Below are 14,551 nucleotides of genomic sequence, written 5' to 3'. Positions count from 1 at the left end.
GAAAAAGGAAGGATTCTGCTGGAGGGTTTAATGTCCAGAGGTTTATTCCATGGTTACAGAGGTCTGAACGTGAGCAACTGCTCCAACAGAACCTGGCCGCATGGTCTGATCACCTTTTTAAGCTCAGGGACAGGGGGAGGGGAGGTACAGGTGAGCCACCAACCAGGTGAGAGGGGCAGGGTCTCAGGGGAAGATGACACCCAGAAAGGCCAATGACCTCTGGGCATAGGGGCATCCTTTGAACTTGACCAACCACACGACGCCTTGCTGGAATGTTCAGCCTGATTGACAGGACTCACTCAGCATGGGGGCAAGGGGGAAGGGAGAGAGGCATAGGCACACCTGGGGGAATGACCTGGAAGGCCAAAATGGGACATTACAGCACACCACAACATTAATTGATACAGCAAGCGATAATAGGCAAACTCAGAGCCCCGGGCACGCTGGGCAGCAGGAGAGTCTCCGCTGCAGCACTCTTCTGATATTTCGTGGAGTTCTTATACAGTCCTGTTTCCGGGTTGATGTGTAGTACTCTGCGTATTCTTCTTTTGTGTCTAGGTGGTCATAGTCCACCCCCCGGAGGTCTGAAGATGAAGATTGGTATTTTCCTTTGTCTGATTCCTGGAATTTTAGGCTCAATCTGCTGAGTTCCTGGAATCTTAGGTTTACTGAGCGGATGAGCTTATACTGTGCTATCAATCATAGCAAACCCGCCACCCATATTAAGTTTACTAAACAGATAAACAAATGTTTGTGAAACCCATTGTCTTTGGTTTCACCTTCCTTATCCTTTTAAGTCTGGAAATTTACTTAAGCAAACAAATTGAGGTGGTGCAACTTTGTCAGCTTTGATGAACAAACTTAAAGTTTTAACCCATTATACACCTCAGAGGCCTCAGCAATGCAGCCAGCAACACTTGGGCAGAAGGACACAGATGGCCCTTCCTGGCTGGGCAGGAGGGCTTGTGGCCATCTCCAGGCAACAGGCCGGCAGCAATCCCTGCAGCTCCGGCCCCTGCCCAGCTGCTCTGTGGCCAGCACAAAGGCTTCAGCAGAACCACCAACAGCCAAGGGGTTTCTGGCCATTTTCCTTTCCCCACTGCACACCTGGGCAGCTTGCATGGCACAAGGAGCCATTTTCCCCTCTTCCCCCATGCCCTGCGGTCGCTGGGCAGCCAAGAGCAGTCCTGGGAGTCTGGGTATTAGAACACATTCTATATTTATATCCTAAAGAACTACTCAAAAGAAGGAATAAAATAATCTTACAGGAAAGAAAAATCCCCCCCAGCTCAGAAGGCCGCAGCAGACAGAGAGCCTCTCAAATCAGCTCTCCTCAGAGTGCCAGCAGCACAGCCAGCTGTGGCCCCAGAGACAAGTCTGTTTCTTGCGGGCCCTGCGAAACTGATCTTGCACCTTCTGCAAGATGGAGCCCGGAGCTCTCTCCACAGCCCAGAGGACAAAGGCTGTTTCGAGAGCCAGGCTGCTGGTGGCAGGGCTGATGTCCTCTGCCTTGTCTTCAAGGGCTGCAAGAGAGAGGAACAGAGGCACGGTCAGATCCCAAATCTTTGAGGACCCGAGGAGACCCCCGAGGCAGGGCCTTGCCAGCCGGCTCTGGCCATGGCCAGGAGGGAGCCGGGAGCAAGGGGATCAGCCCGAAGCTGCCGGACACTGTTGCCCCACGTGGGCCTGAAATGGGAGTGTGTGTTCTGGCCAAGGCAGCCCTGCTGCGCACAGGGAGCAGAGCCCTGGGCAGCGGGGCAAGGATTGCAGCTGCCTCCGGCAGCTGGGGCTGGCAGCCCTCTGGCCTCACTCACCCTGACAGATGTGGCGGAGCTCTCACTTGTGGCCTCTGAGGTGCCGCCCGGCCATCCCTGAGAAGACAGAGCCTGTCAGGGCGCCAGCGGCACAGCTCCCTGCCAGCCCAGCGGCGCTGCCAGCCCCGTGGCCACACGGGCTCCTGGCCCCGGCAGGGCTCGGGCCGGGCCCTTGCCGCTCGCTGCCACCCAGGCGAACGGCTGCGAGAAGGCGGCAGCAGCGCCAAGGGCAGTGGGGCTCCACGGCGCCGGGCACGGATGGCGCTGCCGGGGCAGCAGCCGGGGCCGGGGCCGAGCTGCAGCGGGGCGGGGAGGGGAAGAACAGCCCAGGCTGGTGGCTCACCGATGACTCTGAGGGTTGCCTGTCGCAGGGACTCCTGTGGGCTCTCCAGGTACTGCAGGGCGTGGTGCACGTGCTCGGCCGCTCGGCTCCTGTCCCCTGCCAGCTGGAGAGAGAGCCCGGAGGGTGCACTTGCATTCCTCAGTCCCTGGGCCGGGCGCTCCGTGCAGCCAGCACTGGCCTCCCCTGCCCGCAGAGCCCTGCCAGGCGGGCAGCAGCCGCCGGCGCCGGGCTCTGACGGGGGCAGCGGGGCGGCTGCTGCCCGGGGAGCCGCGGTGCCGCCTGCAGCCCATCTGGGCCGGGGCTCCATCGGCACCCGCTTCGGGGCCACAGGAGCCTGGAGCAGAGCCCGCGTGGCCCGGGGAAGGCAGCGGCGTGTGGGGCCCAGGGAGGCAGCCCTGGCTGCAGCGCTGGGCAGGGGCGCAGCTGCCAGCCACACCCACTGAGCAGCGCCGCCAGGGAGCTTCTCCAGCCGGAGGCTGGGGCTTGCTGGCCGTCCTTACCAGGGCCTCGCCGAACCTCCAGGTCTGATCCAGCCGCAGCATGTGTTGGAGATCCTTCCTGTGCAGGAATGTGGCTGAACAGTGCAGCGTTTCCCAGAAGGCCTGGAGAGCAGCAGAAACCCAGTGACGGCACCACAGCCCGGGACACAGGAGCTGCCCAGGTCCCTGTACCAAGGCCAGGAGGAGGCTGCAGCTCACGAGGCACCAGAGCAGGAGGCAGCCGAGCCCCCTGCCAGGGGGCCAGCGGCAGCCGCTGAGTCCTCACCTCTGCCATGCGCTGGTTCTCGTCATGGCAGTGGAAGGAGAGTGGGAGCAGGCTCTGGTGGACGTGTGCCTTCAGGGCCTTTTTGTCCCCTTCCGGTAAAACATACAGCATCTCTCGGAAGATGAACATGGAGCACAACTGCACCTGGCTGTCATCCTGTATGAAAGGATGGGACACCTCGGCATTGGCTGCTTCACGCCCCCCTGGGCACAGGCCCGAAAATGCACATGGCACAAAGTTTGCAGGCAGCAGCCGGTGGCCGTGGCTGCAGGTGCAGAGCCTTACGTTGTCAAAGAGGAGAACCATGGTCATCCTAAGCATGTCACTGTCATTTTCCTGCAGGAGCTCCACCAGCCTTTCATGCAGGCTCCACAATCTTACGGCCTGCGTGGAACACAAGTGTGTGAAACGCCGTCCTGCTGCCACAGGGCCCAGAGGCCAAAGGGCAGTGCCAAAGCACTCAGGCAGCAGGAACAGGAGGCAGGATAGCTGGGAGCAGCTGCCTCAGCGCCCAAAGGCCAGCCAAGGCCAAGCGACTGCCTTGCCCAGCCCCACGCTGGCAGCATGGCTTCAGCCGCTGCCCTCTTCTCACCGAGACACTGGTGCCGAGCACCAGGAGGCCTCTGAGGGCCAAGCGACGCATCTCCCTGCACTCGCTCTGCAGGTTCTTGGACATGACCTCCAGGACGCTGTTACAGCATTCACTGTAGTCCAGGATCTGAAAGGCGCAAGGCCGGTAATGGGGGAGACGCACAGAGCCGGGCCCAGGCAGCAGCAGAGGGTGCGGGCAGCAGGACTGGCATGGAGCTGCTTTTGGAGTCGGTGGCAAGGTCGTATTGCTGCTGGCATCCCTTCCAGCAGGTGTCGGCCGCCTCGGGCATATCCAAGGTGCTGAAGAGCACTTGGAAGAGCAGTCACAAAAAGAGGTGAGGGAAATGCATGGTCACCACATGTGGGACACAGGGCATCTGGAGGATCTTCCACATCACCACAGTTGCCTGCAAAAGACAGAGCAGCCCGAGCTCAGTGCCGAAGTGTCAGTGTGGCTGAGCCCGGGCGTGGGAAGGAGAGGCCAGCGGAGACGCAGGGGGAACATCGGGCCTGGTGGCTCTGAAGCTGCCCCTAGGCCGCGTTTCCGCCCAGTGCCTGAGGCAAGGAGACACTGTGGTGGAGGGAGGATGGAGGGCTGATGGAGAGGTGAGCCTGGGGTGAGCAAAGGCCAGTTGCAGAAACTCACAGCCAGGGCAAGGACAGCCGTGTGGTCCCCATCGGATGTGCACGTGCTGTGCTCTGGCCAGTTGGCCAGCACGTCAAGGAGTATGAGCATGGCCGGCTCTGCAGTCTTATACGAGCACATGATAGGCTACGGCAATGCAGTAGGAGCACCTGACACACCGCCTGCCCGCGAGCATCTCTCTCAGGAAGGGATAGCTCAGCACGCACCAGATGCTCATGTCAGACGATGCTACTCAATGGTCAATGGACAAAGAAGCGCATGAAGGGTTCTTCATATGGTATTCCAGTGATGTTTATTAACACATACAAAGAAAACCAGGGACAAAGAACCAAGAACAAAGGAATGTCCTTGGTTATGTACATGACAAGGGAGGCAGAACATCAGCGCTGAGGGCCAATGGGTGAAGGAGATATGGGCGTTACAAAGGCAGGACTAAAGGGCAACAGCAACCAGCTGGTATCCAGGGGATAACTTTGCTCATTCGCATAAAGGTGTGGGCAACTATGGGAGAACATATTCTTGGGTCACCCTAACTGAAAGCAGTGTCCCTTCCCTGGGCATCCTTGCTTCATCATCCCATTCTGTGTCTTTGGGTGCAACATTTCCTCCTTGTTTACTTATTAAAAATGCTTCTCCCATAATTCTCTTGATAATCTTAATAAAACATGAAAACATAATTAAAATAAGAATGACAAAATTTAAAACTGAATCATGCCCCTTATGATGGATGATGGCCACTCAAATGCCCCAATGTCCAAATAATTTGGCTCCAAACATTGAGGCTGAGGGGCATTGTGGTGTTTTCTGTGGGGTGGCAGGGCTGCAGCCTTGAAAATTGTTAAAATAAATGAGCATGGAACATGTAAAAGCTTAAACAAATCCTCCCTTTCTACCACTTTTTCCATAACCCCTGTTTTTATTAAACTGATACAATTTAAAAAAACTGTTAGGGAGGAGGAGGGATTGAGGAGAGAAAACCAGGGAATGGGAATTATGAAGAAGGGACAATAAATAGCAGAAAAAGGAAAACTCCATTGTCTCTATTAGTAGTTATTCTGTAATGGAGGTGAATAAAAGAATCATCTTGTGATTAGCATGCCGGTGATGATGATGGGTTGTTTCTATTTCTTTCTTCTTCATCACCACATTGCTGATGCTTGTCTGTTGTTGTTGTAGTCATTGTTGTGGTCTCAGTGTTTTGGCTGGTCCAGTTCTGAAGATATTATGGGGTCCAGATAAAGCTTCACATATATTCCTGGAATCCACTTGGGGCCTGCACTGTGGAAATGTAAGCATATCCTCTTCCCCAAGTAATTAATGGGAAAGGGCCTCGGATCTCCTTAGTTTCGGGATCCTTGATCAGCACAGGCAGCTTCTCTTCAAGATGGGCTCTGCTGGAATTAGAAAAGTGCCTGACAGTGGGGGAATTTGACTGTGTAAAGGAGTTGTTTAAGAAATTGATGACATACAAAGCTTTACAGAGCCTCTAGATGGGAGATGATGTTTTGATCCCCCACACTGCTGATCAAACACCCACTTGATGTTTCAGAGGGCCCTTTCCACTATAGACTGTCCAGTTGGGTTGTGAGGGATGCCTGTGCTGTGTTTGATGCCCCATTGGTCCAGGAAATGCTTAAATTGTTTAGATGTGTATGCCAGACCGCTGTCTGTCTTAAGTGCTTGTGGCACTCCTAAGGTGGCAAATGCCAGGTAGTAATATTTAATTACATCTTTAGTCTTCTCGCCCACATGGGTGGATGCAAGCACTGCACCTGAAAAGGTGTCAATGGACACATGGATATATTTTAAATGTCCAAAAGGTGCGTAGTGTGTAACGTGTTGTTTGCCAGATGTCTCCCGAAGCCTCGGGGATTAACCCCAGTTCCCATAGATGGTAAAGCAAATATCTGGCAATTGGGGCAGCAAGCTACAATTTCTCTGGCCTGGTGCCTCATAATCTTGAATATCTGCACAAGAACTGGCACATTGTGATAGTAGAACTGGTGGCTTAGTTTGGCCTGATTGAAAATATCTGGTAGCATGTTGGAATCACTCATGGCCATGGCCAAGAGGTCTGCCCTCCGCTTTCCCTAATGATTGGTCCAGGGAGGTCAGTGTGTGACCTCACAGGCATAATATGGTAAGGTTTCTCTTGGTGGAAGATGAGATAAATCAGCTTTGAAAGGAAATGGAATAATTTGGGATTTGACACCTCCCTTAATAAAGCATGCTCAGCTCTTTCAGCTACTCCGGCAACATAAGCCAAATCAGTGACCAGATTAAAAGGATGTTCGAACCTCTCAAAGGCTCTAACAACAGCTGCTAATTCAGCAATTTATGGAGACTCCCTCAATGATCTGGACATCAGACTCCCACTTCTGAGTGTCCAGATTTTTCCAAGTCATAACTGACTTGTGGGATCTTCCAGAACCATCTGTAAAGAGTTTTAGGCCTTTGAGAGGAGTTTTACTTTTTAATGAATTCGGGACCAAATTAAAGGCCTCATTAAACAATTTGTGTTTTGGGTAATGTATTGAAATTTGGACTGGGTAGCAGTCAAGAGCAAACTGGAAGTGCTCATTGGTCTGGAGCAAAGGCTCCAGACTGTGTAGTGTCACTGGAAGATATATACATGTGATATCACACTCCACAAGGATCTGGAGGCGACCTCTGGCCTTTGCCATCAGCTGTGCTGTCAGCTCTTGTGGGGTGGTGATTATTTTGGTAGGCTGATGAGTAAGGAACACCCACTCAATAATCAAAAGTTGGTCCTTGAGTGAGGTGTCCCACTGAAACAAAAGACCATGAAATTTGGGTGACTTATCCAAGGTGGCAAACTGAAAAGGAAGGGCAGGGTCAGCACGCTGGGCTTGCCAGGTGGATAGAGCTTCAGCTACTCTCTGGATTACTACCTTGGCTTCTGGTGTGATGGTACATGGCAAGTCAAGACCATTATTGCCTTGCAGGAGGTTGAAGAGAGGGGCAAGGTCTTCCTTTGTGATCCCCAACAGCAAACTAACCCAGTTAATGGAACCGCAGGGTTGGTGTAGATCTCTCAGTGTCCTGGGATCATCCTTGATGTTGAGCTGCGGGGGTACGATGGACTGCTTGGTAATGCAAAGACCAGGGTAGTTCCAAGGGCAGGTGCGCTGAACTTTGTCCCTTGTAATCTCAGATTCTGCCTCCTTGATGGTACTTATGGTGTTTTGTAATACAGTTTCCAAATAAGTGTCAGTCTGGGTGCAAATTAAAATATCATCTTTATAATGGAAAATAATCACATCAGGAAACGTCTTTTGGATTGGTGACAAAATCCAGGCAATGTACATCTGACACAGGGCAGGTGAGTTCTTCATGTCCTGTGGAAGGACTTGCCACTGGTATCTCTTCAGGGGCACCTGCATATTTAATGATGGTACAGAAAAGGCAAATCTGGGAGCATGTCTGGGAAGGAGTGGAATGGTAAAAAAGCAGTTCTTGATGTCAGTGACTGTGAGCTGCCAATCTCTGGGGAGCATGGAGGGCAAGGGAAGGCCAGGTTGCAGGGGACCCATGTCCTCCAGGACCTCACTGATCTTACGGAGGTGCTGTAGGAGCCTCTACCTGTCTTTGCCTCATTTTTTAATTACAAAGACAGGGGCGTTCCAAGGGCTTATAGAAGGTTTTGTGTGGTCCTTGGATAACTGTTCCTCAATGAGGGACTCGAGCGCCTTTAATTTTTGTTCAGGAAGGGGCCATGGATCCACCCATACCGGTTTGTCAGTTTTCCAGGTGAGTAGTGGAGTGGCGTGCTCTATAGTGGCCCCAACTAGAAATCCTAAGATGGTTGTGGGATTTCTAGTCTAGCCCCGCATTGGGACAGTAGATCCCTGTCATGTGGCCTTGTACCACAAATGGCCTTACTGCTAGGTTGCCACCTGTCCCTCAGGTTCCTCAATGGTAATAAGGTGTTTGCTCCTCTGAGAAGTGACAGCTCCTCTGATCCTGGAGACTGTGCCACAAGGGCACTCCAGCTCCCAGTCGCTGGGCCATCAGAGCAAGAAATGAGGATGACATCTGCTCCCATGTTTGCCATACCTGAAAGAGGTACTAATTCGTTTTTTTAAATTCATGTGGCATTTGATTTTTGGTTTGTCGTTCCCCAGCACCTGTGTCAGGTAAATGTCGTAATTGTCCACATCCATAAAGTCCTGTCCATTTAAGACATACATTTGTGCAAATGGGGTTCCTTTACTTAAAAGGAACAGAGAGTTGGTACATGTAAAAGAGATGGTGATCTGTTCTGGGTCAACTAAAACAACCTTGGGGATTACCTGGATGGAATTTGGAGTATGTTTGACATCTCCAACAATAAAACGTTTACCTTCCCTGGGTCCAAAGTGTCCTGCTGGAATATAGGTGATGGCATCATCATCAAATTGAATGGAAAGTGTACTGGACAGCACCCATCAGGATTTAGTTGGTTGGTCTGTCAGAAGAACCAGAGCAGGCTCTAGAAATCGCAGTCCTCTGAAATGTGCCTGCCAGATGTTGGTGCTCCTGGATGGTAGGGAGACTGGGGAGGAACAACCTGCCATTTCCTGTCATTATACGGGGTTGTGTCTTGCTCTGCAGGCCATTTCCTGACAGATGCTGGTAGCATTGATGACATACTCTGTTTGGCCCAGGGAAGGGGAATGGACACTGTGCCTGCACGTGCCCCACTTGGCCACAGTTGAAATATATTATGTTGTTTTGGGTGGTCATGGCTTCCACATATCCCTACTCACAGCCAGGGCAACTGCTCTAATAACCTGTTGCCCTGATTTTTTAAGATTTTCTAAGCCTTCTGATGTTTACATTCTTGTAGCAAACTTTCTCACATACTTTCTGTAAATAACTTGCTGTTCTGCGTTCTTTTATGGAGAAGGAAAAATTTGATGGACTGTTGGTCCAATCCACTGCCACTTTTGGAAAACTGTAAATGTTTGAGTCAGAAAAAAGCTTTCCCCTTTTCTTCACTTTGAGAGCAGCGGTGTGCGCTTGTATTGTTTCATGTCCTATAGTGACAATAACCTTCTTACACTTGGTTTTGGCATTCAACACTGCCAACTTTCTGAGCAACTCCACCCTGGGTTGTTGATCTGCTTCTCCAACGCATCCTTGAGCCTGTTGATAAACTTAATAAAAGTTTTGTCAAGTACCTTGGCAAAAAAGAAAAAGTTTTGTTGGGATAGGAAGCCATCAGGTGTTTGGAGCAGTGCAGTGCAAACAGCAGCTTTAATGTCCTCCAGAACAAGTATAGGAAGATCCCTGGCCTGGTCTTTGGGCTTATCAAAATCACCTTTTCCGCATAATTCCTCCAACATCAATGGGGCTTTCTCATCCTCAGCCTTATGTTTGGATAGTAAAGGCTTCAACAATCCTCCACAGAGACTCCCATAACAGGAGTTCCGTGGTGGACATGACATCTTTGGTACTATGTGGGGTGACGATATGGCCCAAAAGAGTCACTTCAAGAGTATTTTTAAAGTAGGTGACTACTTTGGCTGTTTTGCTGTTCAGTTCAGAATATAGCTCCCATTTGGGTTTCCTTCTTCTCTGGAGAAAGACTGGAGTCAGTTATATAGCTTCTCAGCCATCTCCAGGTTACCACCCCTGACAGCCTCTCTCCTGACTCGTGCCCAACCTCTCTCAGGCCTGGTGGTCGAGCCTAGGGAGTCATTGTCACTGTCCTCCTCCTCCAAAGAGGATGAGAAAGCATTGACGTGGACATGAGCCTTCCAGCTGACCGGGACCTCTCATAAGGTTGGCACCATTTTGGCCCATAGAACATAGAAAAGGGAGAAAAACTGGGATAAGGGGGTGCAGGTGGACAGGGAGCAAGATTCAGGCTCAAGCTGGTATGGCCGGTGCCAACTTGGGAAAGGGACGGAGAGGGGTAGGAGGTAGCACAAGGCAGGTGGCTCTCCTGTGCCGTAGGGCAGGTTCCACCTCCCGACTGACTCTCAGGGGAAGAGGGAATAGGACTAGGGAAGGAAGAAGTTGACAGCTGGGGTAAACTGGGTCACGCACTTTCCCCTTTTCCCTTGATCAACTTATAAATTGAATTAAACAAAGGATTATATTTCCCCGCCTAAAAATACCCTTTAACCTGTTCAATGTATAAATGTTTCCCCACCTTGTCCCAAAACTTAATTGAAACAACATCTTCCCGAGTAAGCCCTGAAAAGTATTTAAATAAAAAGTGAATTAAAGACTTTAAATCCCCCTTAGAAAACTTAACATCTCCTGCTACAAGGGTCCCCTTAACTTGGGAATGAACCTCCCGCTCCCCAATGGATAATTTAGTTCTCATTGTGGTTAAATGAAAATTTTCCACCCACAAAACAAAGGAAAATGAGAAACTGAAAATTACTTGTGGAGGCACCCTCCCCCAGTGCCTTTAACACTCACCAAACCAACAAGTCAAAAGAAAAGGTCTCATGGGGGTCTGTTGTCTCTGGCCAGTCCTCTGTAGCAAATCCACAAACTGCACCCTTGAGGGTTGCTGGCTCACCCTTTGGAGAATACCTTGAAAAATCAAGGTAATCCCTTCTGGGAGCTGGAGCTCCGAGGTGACTTGTGTCCAGGGACAAAAGTCCACTGGAGAAAAGGCCCCTGTTTGGGTGCGAGCTGCAGTGGCGTGGCGGGAGCTGCTGAAACCATCACCTACCCAAGAGTGTCTCTCTCAGGAAGGGATGGCTCAGCGTGCACCAGATGCTCATGTCAGACGATGCTACTTAATGCTTGATGGAGAAATATGAGCATGAGGGGTTCTACATATGGTATTCCAGTGGCATTTATTAACACACACAAAGGAAACCAGGGACAAAGAACCAAGAACAAAGGAATGTCCAGAGTTATGTACAAGACAAGGGAGGCAGAACATCAGCTCTGAGGGCCAATGGGTAAAGGAGATATGGGCGGTACAAAGGCAGGACTAAAGGGCAGCAAGCAGTTGGTATCCAGGGGAGGAATCGTAAGAACCAGGGACCAGTAGGGAAAGCAGGAGCAAGAAACCTTCTAGAACTGGGGAGAGGAAAAGGGATGATGTAACTTTGCTCATTGACATAAAAGTGTGGGAGAACATTGTCGCAGACATTTCTCCACAGAAATCCTTTCTTTCAGATTTCTGTGTCTTCTGGACGCCAGAGGCCTCGGAAGACAAGGTAAACAATTATTATCAGCTGCTGTGGAATGTAATGGGACGCACCTTGATTGGCTCATTTTCTTTGTTTATAATTAAGGGCAATCACAAAGTGTAAGCCAGGGACTCAGTCCTTGGACACAACTTTGTTATAGAATTCTTTCTATCGATTCTTAGCCGGGCTTAGCAGCTCTGCAAACCTCTCTCTTTATTCTATTAGTATAGTAATAATGTATTATATATACTATCTTAAGAAATTCAGCCTTCTGATTCAAGAAACAAGATTCACTGTCTCTCTCACCAGCTGCGAACCACACAGGCGCAGTAATAGAACATCTTCTTGGGTCACCCTAACTTAAAGGGGTGTTTCTTCAGGGCATCCCCTTCTATATCTTGGGATGCAACAATGGTCTTCCACATGGTGGTAGCAGCTCTGTGGGGTCAAAGCTCTGTCTCAGGGGGGTCTGGGACACAGCACTGTGGCCTGGGCCGCAGCGGAGCTGAGCTGGCTGCCAGCCCTGCCTTTGCCCCCTGTCCCTCAGCACACAGGCAGCCCAGCCCTGTGGGGACCGGCCCCTGAGGAGCAGGGAGGGAGCATGGCAGCACGCTGGGGGCTGACATGCCAGGGTGGGCAAAGGGAGGAGCCAGAAGGCCCTGGAATTCTCTGTGTGTCAGACACCTGGGACAGGCTGTACAGGCTGATGGGCTGCTGAGGCCTGAGCCTTGTGGGCACGTGGGCCCCGTACCTGTCACATGATGGGGCCACACGCAGGAGAGCCATCACCACATCAGCGGGCTGTGCCTCTGTCAGATCCAGAAGGGGCCTGTACAGGTTGTACTCAGGAAACTCGTTGGCCGCGAGCCACTGGTGGATGTACCTGACCATGGCGGGCACCTGGAGAAGGCAGGGGAGGCTTGGAAAGCTGCCAGAGGGAGTCATGTGCCCAGCTGCCCCAGAAAAGTGCTTCCATTGCCACCACACTGCCATGGCCTCAAGGCTTCCAGTGAGCAGCAGGTGTGGCTTGGGAGGCCAAGCAATTGCTGGGAGGATGGAAGCCAGGCCACAGGCTGCTCACTTGCTTTGGAGTGGAAGGCCCCTCCTCCACAAGCATATCCAGCAGGGCAGCACTGGTCTTGGTTTTGAAGATGGGAGGGTATGCTCTGAGCACGCTGCCCATGCCGCTGGTCTCTTCCTCCCGAATCCTCTTGATGAATTTCCCAACCATCTGTAGCAGAAGGGCAAGAAGGCAGGGATGTTGCATGGAGTGCTGCGAGCACGGTGCTGGGCTGAGCAGTGACAACAGGCCCAGCCCGGCCGGGGATGGCTGCAGGTACCTGCGCTGTCCTGCGGAAGAGGCCACGGGTGCGTTGCTGCTCTTGTGTGCGCTGCACGGCTGCACCTGGCAAAGAGCGAGCGCAGCCCGAGCTGAGGGGCTGCGGGAGAGGCCGGAGAACACAAGGCCAGCCCTGCGCTGCCCAGGCAGGGACAGCCCCGCCACGGCCCAGGGCGTGGAGCACGGCTGTGGGGTGTCTGCCCCGGCCCCTGCTCTGTCCTGTCCATGGGCATGACCCCAGGGCATGGGATGGGATGGGATGGGATGGGATGGGATGGGATGGGATGGGATGGGATGGGATGGGATGGGATGGGATGGGATGAGATGGGATGGGGGCCATATTGGCTGCCGGTACCAGGTCTGCAGCCCAGCTCTGCTACTCACCCTTCTGCGGTAGCTGGAATTGCTCCACCTCTTCAGGCTGCTGTGCTGGAGCAGTTCCAGGGCCTTCTTGCTCCTCCTTTGCCCAGGCCAGCTTGGGCATGCTCACAGGTCCCTGCTCTATGTCACTGCCTGGATTCATGGCTACTTGCAGTGAAGATGGCTGGGAAAAGGTCGGAGTCAGCAAGTGCTGGAGCCGTGCCTTGAAGGCACCTGCTAGAGTGGAGTCTTGCCAAGGCTACAGGAGAGCAAGTCCTGCACTCTGGTCTCGAGGGCTCCAGCCACAAGGACAGGAGACTCCTCGTCAAGGACCGTGCACAGCGAATGCCACGGTCTGCCCTCAAGGGCACCTGCAGAAGAGAAGCCTCAGCAAGGCCAGAGGTGACTAAGTGCTGTGGTCTGGCCACGAGGTCACCTGCAGGAGTAACACCTCGGGAAAGCTCCGGGTCAGCAAGGAACAAGTGTGCTGTGCGGGGGCTCCTCCAATCCTTTAGCATTGGCCCCTGCAGCTGCAAAAGCTGCTCCCCAGATCCTGGCTCCAGCACTTCTCATGGCTGTGATGACCTTTAGAGCGTGAACGTGGATTTTGTATCCCTGTGGCCTGATGCTGGCTCGGCCAAGAAGTCCCTGTGGCCAAATGTTTCCTGCCTGCTTTAATGGCATCCCTGCAAGGGCTGCTACTGTCAGAGCCCCCTCTCTGCTGGTGACAGCTTTGCTCTTGGGGACACCGGTCTGCAGCAGCCCAGGAACACGAGCAGTGCCCAGTTCCAGGAGTGGCATCAGTGGGACCCCGTGTGCACAGGGACCCCCAGCTCCAGGGTGGCCATGCCAGCACCCCCAGGGACCTCCAACCCCAGGAACCCAGAGAAAGTGGAAACCAAAACTCTGCAAACGCTGCTTGTGCCCAAAGAATATGCAAAGAGGGCTGGGCTGTGAGAAACAAGGACAATGTATTTACAGACAAGCAGAAACAATAAACTATGGAACATGTACAACATAAGAATTCTTATAACAACAGCAATCTATAAAAAATATTTGCAGTGCAGAAGATCTGTTTAAAACAGTAACATAGCAAACGTATTTACAGACTAAAGGACATCTATAAAAATAACAACCTTAGAAATGTATTTGCAGTATAGGGAACCTATAGAACACCTGGAATCTAATAAACATATTTACAGATGAAGTTAACAATTTAGATATCTAAATACAGAATGGACTGTGTTCATCATCTCTGTTATTCCTGTATGTCTATGCAGGGCTCCTGCCTGCCTGGGCAGTCAGGGGGTGCCCCCCTCCCTGGAATGGCAGTGTACTTTCACTGGGAGAGGAGTGCACATCTTGCTGGGATTGGTGCTGAGATCCAGGCAGCATGAAAAGTTCAGGACTGATGCCAAGAGCAAGGAGCAGTTGAGAACAGTCCGATGCAACCAGAGTGAAGGGTGGTCTCCAAGGAGACTGAAGGCTCTGCTGGCTACAAGGGCAATGGTTGCATTGTGCTCATGAAGA

This window comes from Melospiza georgiana, chromosome 17, assembly GCF_028018845.1.
Source record: "Melospiza georgiana isolate bMelGeo1 chromosome 17, bMelGeo1.pri, whole genome shotgun sequence".
NCBI lineage: Eukaryota > Metazoa > Chordata > Aves > Passeriformes > Passerellidae > Melospiza > Melospiza georgiana.
This window is presented reverse-complemented; position numbering follows the sequence as displayed.